We start from the raw sequence: 9,797 nt of genomic DNA, 5'->3' as shown, positions 1-9,797 counted from the left end.
GAATTCTTCTACAAGATCTTTCTTGAAGATTGGTAAGATCTAGTTGGTCGCATCTGATTTACTGCTGGCACCTCGCTAGGTTGCTGTTACAGTTGCCTTAGAAGTTAGAACATCCTGCTGATCAGCTAAAAAAAAGAACGAACATCCTGCTGATACATTAGTGCCCACCTAGTGGATTCCATCATGCTGCCACCTTATACCATGGTTACATTATTGTGAAGTTAGCATGCCTACTGCAGACGATCATATCAAGCGAGTATTTTTCCTTCCTTCTTATGAAAGAACTGTTTCTACCCATCTGTTGTTGCAGATTGTCAACTCTGTTGTCATGAACCATGTGGTTATTGAAGATGGCTGTCACATCCAAGGTTCTGTTATATGTAATAATGTGCAACTTCAAGAGCGTGCCGTTCTGAAAGATTGCCAGGTATTTTTTTTCCTCTGACCAATTGCACTCAGAAGTAACTGAAACTTGAGGGAGAAAAAATCCAGTCAATTTGTCTGATAGCATTTCAGCTAATGCTGGTAGTCATTGTAATGAAGTGAAAATGAATTAAATATATAATTTACGCGTTGTACAGTTAGTTAACTTGAAACGATTTATTATATAATGCTTTACTGGTGAAATAATTTCAGGTTGGAGCTGGTTATACTGTGACTACTGGTAGTGATCACAAATCAGAATCCCTGGCGAGAAAGTAGAGCACATTTTGATAGTTCTGCGGTGGACTCGAGCACATGTGCGTATCAGATGCACCCCTATGAGTAAAGAAAGGGGATACAGTTCTGTTTTGAGATCTTTCTTCTTACAGTTTCTCGTTTGAGATATGATAGCAGAATTTTGGTTCCGGCAACATTCTGAAAATTTTGCGTGCTCTGAATGTGAACTGCAACTAGTGAGATGGTTTCATGGCGTGGCTCCTTTTTATCTTGAGATGGATTCATGGCACGTCTTGAATCAATGGCTTGCTTTGCTTAATCATTCTACCTGCTGTAAACATCATGGCGTGGCTCCTTTTTATCTTGAGATGGATTCATGGCACGTCTTGAATCAATGGCTTGCTTTGCTTAATCATTCTACCTGCTGTAAACAAGTAAAGAAAAAAAAGGGTAATCATGCCATCTGTTTCGCCCACATGTGGTTGCTGCCTCGAGCTGGTTTGCGAGTAATGCGTCCGGCGGTAAATGTTTGTTTTCCGAACGGCCAAAACCGTGTTAATTGAAACTACTCCCAAAGTATAAGGAGTATTATTGTGCACTTTTGGACAGGGATCAAATGACACAAATTATATGTCCCATATATTATGGAGGTGTTTTGGTTTGTGTTTTTTTAGCCGTTATCGCATTGTGGAGGCACCTGAAACGATACACACGTTTGGTTTGAAAAAGTAGTTGGTCTGTAAACAGATGCCCATAATCAAATCGCATCCCTATCGGCTCTCGTTTATGCCCGCCCCGTCCGGTAACAAAAACCGTTACCGGTCATCCCTATCTCTCGCTGCAGCCAACCTCCTTTCCCCTCCGTGCCCGATCGTACCATCTGCACTGATTTACTTCGATGAGCCTTCTGCATCTAGCATCAGCGCCGGCTACCCCTTCCTCTACTCCTTGACAGTTTCTGAGCAGCAGACCATCTTGAGTGGACCGTGGACCCACCGGCTGACAACGTGAAAAGCACCTTTCAGATCCTCCACCACCGCGCGAGAGCAAATTCCATCGCGGGCGAACTCTCTCTCTGTGCATTTGGAATCTGCAGAACAACCCAAAGCATCACCACCGCCTTCAAAATACATCACGCGGCCAAACACCTCCATGGAATCTGATGTCTTTAGAGCATCTCTAGCAAACTTCTTATTTCGTGGGCCTTTAAAACTGTGATAAGGGTCGCAAAAAACGTGTTTTAAGAATCGATTTTACCTTCCGCAGAACAGACCTTTTCAGAGATGCTCCTCGTCGTCCTCCTCCACCTCCTCTCCTCGTTCCCCGCTGTCCCTGGAATGGCCTCGACGGCGGCCGGTCACTAAATAGGAGTTATCCACGCCGGCAGGCTCAAGGGATATATGGTAGTGGCACAGGCAGTTGTGGGGTTCGGGCTGAAGATGTATGAATTACACGATGTATTGATTCGGTGCAATGTGCACGATATATATGAGTATAATGTGGGGCCTCTACCTCAATCTATACAACAAACTAGAGAGGTGGGCCTAATATATAAAAGACAATATACATGCACAAATAATATCCTCAACCCCCCACCCCCCCCTCCCCCCGCAGTCGAAGCGGCACCGCGGCTGACGCAAAGACTGGACCAGAACTCCTCAAATGACGCCGTAGGCAAGCCTTTGGTCATGATATCTGCAAATTGTTGGGAAGTAGGGACGTGTAAAACATGAATATGGCCAAGGGCCACCTGTTCCCGAACAAAATGAATATCCAACTCAATATGCTTGGTCCGTCGATGATGTACCGGGTTAGCGGAGAGGTAGACCGCTGAGACATTATCGCAGCAGACCACCGTGGCACGATCAACAGGACAAGAGAGCTCCTGAAGCAGCTGGCGAAGCCACGAACACTCGGCGACGACGTTGGCCACCGCACGATACTCAGCCTCAGCACTGGAACGAGAGACCATAGGTTGCCGCTTGGACGACCACGAGATAAGTGAGGGTCCAAGGTAGACACAATAGCCCGAAGTGGAGCGACGAGTGTCAGGGCAGCCCGCCCAGTCTGCATCGGAGTAGGCGGTGAGGGCGGTGTCGGCGGAGGCGTGAAGCGTGACGCCAAGATCCATAGTGCCACCGATATAGCGGAGAATCCACTTGACAGCAGCCCAGTGAACGTCTCGAGGAGCATGCATATGAAGACACACCTGCTGCATGGCATACTGGATCTTCGATCGAGTCAGGGTGAGGTACTGGAGAGCACCAACGATAGACCGATAGAAAGCAGCATCTGAAGCAGGAGAACCATCCATGGCAGAAAGCTTGGCCTTCGTATCAACAGGCGTAGCGGCGGGCCTGCAGTTAAGCATGCCGTCGCGCTCTAGGAGCTCGTGAGCGCACTTCCGCTGATGAAGGAAGAAGCCATCCGGACGGCGCACCACCTCGACACCGAGGAAGTAGTGCAAAGGACCCAAGTCCTTGATGGCGAACTCAGCGCGAAGACGAGCCGTGAGCTGACTGAGGAGACCAGTTGTACATGCCGTCAGGATGATGTCGTCGACATAGAGCAGCAAGTAGGCCGTGTCAAAGCCCTGATGATAGACGAAGAGCGAGGCGTCCGAGCGGGTAGAGCGGAACCCAAGCTGATGGAGAAACGCTGCGATGCGCTGGTACCAAGCGCGCGGAGCCTGCTTGAGTCCGTACAAGGACCGGGTCGGCTGTTAACTGACTGGTCGTAGGTTCGAATCCTACTTGGGGAGATTTTATTCATTCTTTAATGTAAGAATTTTAATGTAAGAATAAAGAATTGAATTAAAGGGCTTGCTTTGACCCTTAGGAGTAGGTAACCCGTTCGCTATTCACAGCTACCACCTTAACACCAAAGAAGAGTTCGACCCAATGCTTTATTTCTGTCTTAGTGAATCCCGATTCGACCCCGTTTTTGGAACGTCCAGTGCCAAAGTCACTGAATGGGTAAGTCACCAATCCAATCCCTTTGACAAATCGGATGTCATATTAGATATCATATTCTATATATATAGAAATATCATAGATAAAATAGAAAAATGAAACCCTTTATTTTGAAAAACAAAGGGCAATGAATCAGGTCCGACAGCGGGTTTTCCAACAGGCCGTACAAGGAGCTCTAGGAACTCTGAATAGTTGTTTGAATACCGAGTTACATTTCCATACGATTCGTGCTAATATTGGCATTCTCGGGTCCCTGGAATGGAAGAGATAATTAAACCCGCTTCCTGACACGATTGCCTCTTTATCTTTATATAGATAGATTCTATGGGGTTATTACTTAGTAAGTCTATTTTGTACAAGAGCCCCTCCTATCTGATAGAAAAGGGTCCCATGATCCCGAGCCGATCTTACCTTGGCTCGCAAACCCCAAGTTTGTCTATGAAGAGCTAATCTAATTGTATTTTTTTTTCTAGAATGGATTTCTTATGTGGAATACTAATGGATAGGGCTGATCCACCCCAGCGTCAAGAAATTGGTTAATTGGTAAAGATACATGAATTTGGTGCCCCGCCCAAGAAAGAGACCCAAGTCCTTTCAATAAAACCCTCTCGTAGAAGTATTTTAACAATGTTTTCGGTAATATTTGTAGATACTACTCGAACTGTTCCTTTTTTATCCATGTCCACATTTCTTATAGAGGTTAGTAAATCAGCAATAGTGTCCTTGCCCATAAGACTCTAATTCTAGGTTCCTCGTTAAAATAGTACTTGGCATAGTTATTGTGCTTAAATCATTTTTAGAGTTCTGTATTTTAGGAATGGTATGAAGAATATACAGGGCCCATGAAAGAAAAAGGGCTCGAATAGAAAAATAGAATCAGACTCAAGTTTCGAAGTAATTACCCGTGACCTCAAGGTTATGAGCCTCGTGAGCTACCAAACTGCTCTACTCCGCTCTGGAGTACCAGAAACTGGTGGACAAAAAAGGCTTGAATACAAGCCTCTAACATGTCTAGACAAATAGAATACCGATCAGTGAGCTATTACGCACTCTTTAAAGGGTGGCTGCTTCTAGGCAAACCTCTTGGCTGTCTTTGCACCCCCACCTCCTTTATCACTGAGCGGTCATTTAGGGGCCTTAGCTGGTGATCCGGGCTGTTTCCCCGTAGGACCTCCCCTACAGTATCGTCACCGCAGTAGAGTTTAACCACCAAATTCGGGATGGATTGGTGTGGTTCCTCTACGCCTAGGACACCAGAATATCGAACCATGAACGAGGAAAGGCATGAGATAAATATTGGCTAGTAATTGTGAAGCCCCAATTCTTGACTGAAAGGGACACCAATCCAGTTACAGGAGAACCAGGAACGGGGAGCTCTCCCCTTTTTCCGCCCGACTCTTTGATCTTAAGAATGCTGGTTTTAAGAACGAGTAATTGCCCTTCTCTGACCCTTACTGCCCAACCGGCGCGAAATTAGGCACACGTGGTCGGGAAGCGCCGGGTCAACAAACCCGGTGGGCTGCTGGCAGAAGACCTGCTCCTCGAGGTGACCATGGAGGAAGGCGTTGGAGACGTCCACCGGCCAAGCACGGGAGACCGCAAGGTGGAGAACCGTGCGTATCATGCCGGGCTTGACGACCGGAGCAAAGGTGTCGGTGAAGTCGATGCCAGCACGCTGTCGGAAGCCACGAACGACCCAGCACGCTTTGTAGCGATCAAGGGTACCATCAGGACGGAGCTTGTGTTTAAAGACCCACTTCCCAGTAATCACGTTGGCGTGCCGGGGACGGGGAACAAGCTGCCACGTCCGGTTGCGCAACAGGGCGTCAAACTCCTCTTGCATCGCAGCCATCCAGAGCAGGTCACGAAGAGAGGCTCGAATGGAGGATGGCAACGGCGACGACTCAGAGGTGGACGCCGCATGGACGTAGTCATCCGAGGCGTAGCGCGAGCTCGGGCGAAAGACGCCCGTACGGGCGCCGGTGACCGGACCGGCCACAGGCGCTGGGGGCGCCGAGGGGGCCACAGGCGCCGGGGGGGCCGTGGGCGCCGAGGGTGCCGGGAGCGCCGAGAGGGCCGAGGGCGCCAAGGGGGCCGCGGGCGCCAACGTCAGGGGCGCCAGGGGTGCCAGCGCCGCGACTGGAGGAGGCGCCGCATGCGGGGGGCGCGCCTCAAAGCCAGGGGGCGGGCCAAGAGAGGCGCGCGAGCACCCTGGGAGAGGCGCCGAGGAGCTCACATCACCGGTAGCGGGAGGAGCAGCCGGGGGTACCTGGTGAAACGGAAACACATGCTCATCAAAGTAAACGTGCCGGGAAGTGAACACACAATGGGAGACGGGATCGTAGCATCGATATCCCTTGGAGTTGGACGGGTAGCCGATGAAGATGCAAGCGACAGAACGAGGTGGGAGTTTGTGAGGAGCGGAGTCGGCAATGCTAGGATAGCAAAGGCACCCAAAAATGCGCAAGCCATCATAAGATGGGGGCGTACCGAAGAGAAGATGGTGAGGTGCATAGTTCCATCGTGGGCGGCAAGGGTGAAGGTTAAGGAGAAGTGAAGCAGTAGCGAGTGCGTCCGGCCAGAAACGAGGTGACACGTTAGCATGGAACAGGAGTGTGCGAACGCAGTCGTTCAGAGTGCGAAGGACGCGTTCGGCTCGACCGTTCTGCTGGGAAGTATACGGGCATGTGAGACGAAAAACTGTGGCGTGATGCGATAAAAAAGTGCGGAAAGCAAGGTTGTCGAACTCTTTTCCATTGTTAGTCTGAAGAGCAAGAATGGGACGTCCAAACTGCGTGCTGACATAGGAGTAAAAAGCCGTCAAGGTGGAGAGTGCATCCGATTTTTTGCGCAAAGGAAAAGTCCACACATAATGAGAATAGTCATCAAGGATAACCAGATAATATAAATAGCCCGAATTACTAGGAATCGGAGAGGTCCACACATCGCTATGAATCAACTGAAAAGGAAAAGAAGCGGTGGTGGTTGAGGTATTAAACGGGAGGCGAACATGTTTGCCGAGACGACAGACATGACAGGTGTGATCCTCTATCTTATGGCAACTGAAATTTAAACTCCTAAGAATATGACGAAGGGTGACGGGGTTGGGATGACCCAAACGAGCGTGCCAGAGATCGACGCCGGCGGAGAGAGCAATCGGTGCGGTGGTGGAGGTGGACGGCGAATGCACCGGATAGTGCTCGTCGAGGCTGTCACATCAGTGAAGTACCATCCTGATTCGAGCGTCCTTGACACAAAATCCAAGCTCATCGAATTCAACAGTAACAGAATTTTCACGAGTTAAACGACGAACGGAAACAAGGTTCTTAATAAGATGAGGTGACACAAGTATATTAGACAAAGTAATAGGCATGCAATTGGAAGAGAAAGAAGTGTGCCTGACATGTGTGATAGGGAGTGTGGAGCCGTCGCCGACAATAATGCGGCGGTTGGTGGTGACGGGAGTGAAGGAGGCAAGATTACCAGAGTGAGCAAACATGTGAGCCATGGCATCGGTGTCCATGTACCCATCACCACCTCCAGTGGAGTTGTGCGGCGTAGGAGCGGCATGCAGCCCGGTGAGGAGCACCGGGTCCCAAGGCGCCGGCGGCAGGGCTGGTGAGGGGGACGGAGACGTCATGGGAAAGCCGTAACCGCCGCTCAGCTGCGGCGGTGGGTACTCGCCATACGGCCGCGGAGCCGCGTACGGTATGGATAGCAGCCCCGGCGGCAACTGCGGTGCAGGGTCGACCAGATAGTCCGCCGAAAGACCATGCGGACCCGCTGACAGATGCTGCAGGTGCTGGGCGTCGGCAGGCTGCTGCCCAGCGAGCGAGTGCTGGCACGCTGACGACTTTCACCAGTACCCGGGAGACCCGTATACAGGCGGAACCCTGTACGCCCCGTACGTGAGAAGGAGCGCGTGGGAAGCCGTGCCGGAGGGCGCCGGCGACGGGGCGACGACGGACTTACCGAGGGACGCCGGCGATGGGACGGCGACATGCACCAGCGGGAGCAGCGGGGCTGAGCCGTGCGACAAGTCGGGACGGGCCGCGGCGCTAGCGCCATGGGATGGCGCTGTTGCTGCGTCGCCGAGGGAGTGCACCGCGGTGCCAGGAGATGCATGCATCGTGGCCTGCTGCTGGGCGCGAGCTGCATGCACCGCGGCCTGTTGCATAGCCCCAGGAGATGCATGCATCGCGCCAGCAGCTGCATGCACCGCATGCATGGCTGTGTACGGGGCGCCATACACCGCATGGCTTTCGTATGCCTGCGGCCGCGACGGAATTACGCCAGTAGATTGGAACGAAGCAGCGGCGCCGTAGGGCATCGGCGGCACGGCCGAGTCGTTGAAGCCGGGAGACGGTGGAGCGGCACCGCCGTAGGGTGGTGGCGGCGTGGCGGCGTCGCTGAGGATTGGAGACGGCGGCGCGGGAATCGCCTGTGCGGCGGCTGCGACGGAGACGCCCGGCCATGGAGGCCAGTGGGTTCGATGGCGATCGTGATAGTTGCGGAAGCGATCGATCGAGACGTGACTTGAACAGGCGGCAGGGAGGAGCGGCGGCGGCCGGCGCGTGAGGCGCGCACGGGCGGCGGCATGTGAGGAGGCGCGCGGCGGCGGCAGCGGAAGCTAGGGTTTAGAACTTAAAAACTGATACCATAAAGATGTATGAATTACATGATATATTGATTCGGTGCAATGTGTACGATATATATAAATACAATGTAGGGTCTCTACCTCAATCTATACAACAAACTAGAAAGATGGGTCTAATATATAATAAACAATATACATGCACAAATAATATCCTCAACATGGGCAAGCCAGATTTGTTGCCGGTGAGCCTGAGGCTTCAAGGTCCCTTAAGAGGGTTTGTGTTACTGCATATGTTGTTATATGTGATGTGACTTTGTGACCCATCTTCTCCATAGTTTGTTGCAACTAATGGACATTTGTTACATGCATAAAATAACTTTTGTTTGCGTGCTTGAAATATTATGACGCTTTTGCATGATTTGCATTAGAGCACAAGGTAAGTGTTGCGACTATTGTGCATACACACAAAAAAATATTACTTCCCGACCTTTTTTTTGCTATGGTCAGACGCATTTGATTCATGATTTAAGTCAAATTCGGATGGCACGAGAGACGGCAGACTCCCCGCCCACCGACACCTAGCACTGCCATAGATTAAACATCATGGTGGTTAAGACAAAGATGTAGAGGAGTACATGGTGGTATGTTAAACCATGGACCGTGATATTTCACAAAAAAAAAAACATGGACCGTGATACGGCGCGACGATCTGAGCATGCTGCACGTCAGCCATAGCTCACTCGCGATGCAACACGAGCACTCTACGGTCACGGCCGCGTGGCCAATCAATAGTACTCACGCTATCATCGTACAGGTGTAGCAGTGTCGCGTTGGAAAAACATGGAGCATAGTGAATGATGTTGTCCAGAAGATCCGCAACTATTGCATCGAGTGGGAGCAAGTGGGAAACGGTAGCCCTAGGAGAGTAGAGTGATCCCGTGATTATACTGGGTGTTTGGTTTCTTGGGCTGCCGGTCCGTGGCGCCCATCCTCAAGCTTGTACATGATCTTTGCTTTCTATTTTAATATATCGGCCGTGGCTAACTAATCTATTGTCGAATGGTTAGAGGGGCAGTGGTATCTCTAGCCTATCAGGGTTCAAATTCCGCTGTTCGCATAATTTCTAGGTTTATTTTAGGATTTTTGGCGATGCGCTTTCAGTGGGAGGAGACCTTCTCATCGATGACGAGGCGCCTACGGTGACTTCGTAAATCTTAAAATAATATGCCGGTTCAGTATCTTGAAGATACATAACACCGGCTGGATCAGGGGTTCCACAGCCAAGCAACAACACTCCTCCCCTCCGCGCCGCAGGCCACTCCAGCCGCGGTGGCCACAAGATCCGGCATTCATGGCGCCCCGTCCGGTCAGTCCCTCGAGCCACGCCCCCTGCGGCACAGGTGCGACCTCTTGACCCGGCGGTCCCGTGGTTTCTGGCGGTCCGTCGCGCGCCCCCGCCTCGCCATCATCTCCGGCCTCCACCCTAGTGGGCTCAGATCCGGCTTCCACGCCGCGTATCCTGCATCGGGGCGAGTCGTCCAGCCTGGGGCCGCGGCTTTCTCCGGCGG

General features: G+C 51.3%; 1 long non-coding RNA gene across 1 annotated transcript; it reads left to right on the top strand.

Annotated features, from left to right (window-relative positions):
* Positions 1-6: 6 nt before the first annotated feature.
* On the top strand, positions 7-985 carry LOC125521174. The gene is made up of 2 exons (XR_007289087.1): positions 7-427; positions 637-985. It is a non-coding gene; the product is annotated as an uncharacterized LOC125521174 (long non-coding RNA).
* Positions 986-9,797: the final 8,812 nt, after the last annotated feature.

The sequence above is a fragment of the Triticum urartu genome, chromosome 7 (genome assembly GCF_003073215.2).
Source record: "Triticum urartu cultivar G1812 chromosome 7, Tu2.1, whole genome shotgun sequence".
In the NCBI taxonomy this organism is placed as follows: Eukaryota; Viridiplantae; Streptophyta; class Magnoliopsida; order Poales; family Poaceae; genus Triticum; species Triticum urartu.
Note: the sequence above shows the minus strand (reverse complement) of the source record. Positions and strands in the feature narration are given on the sequence as shown.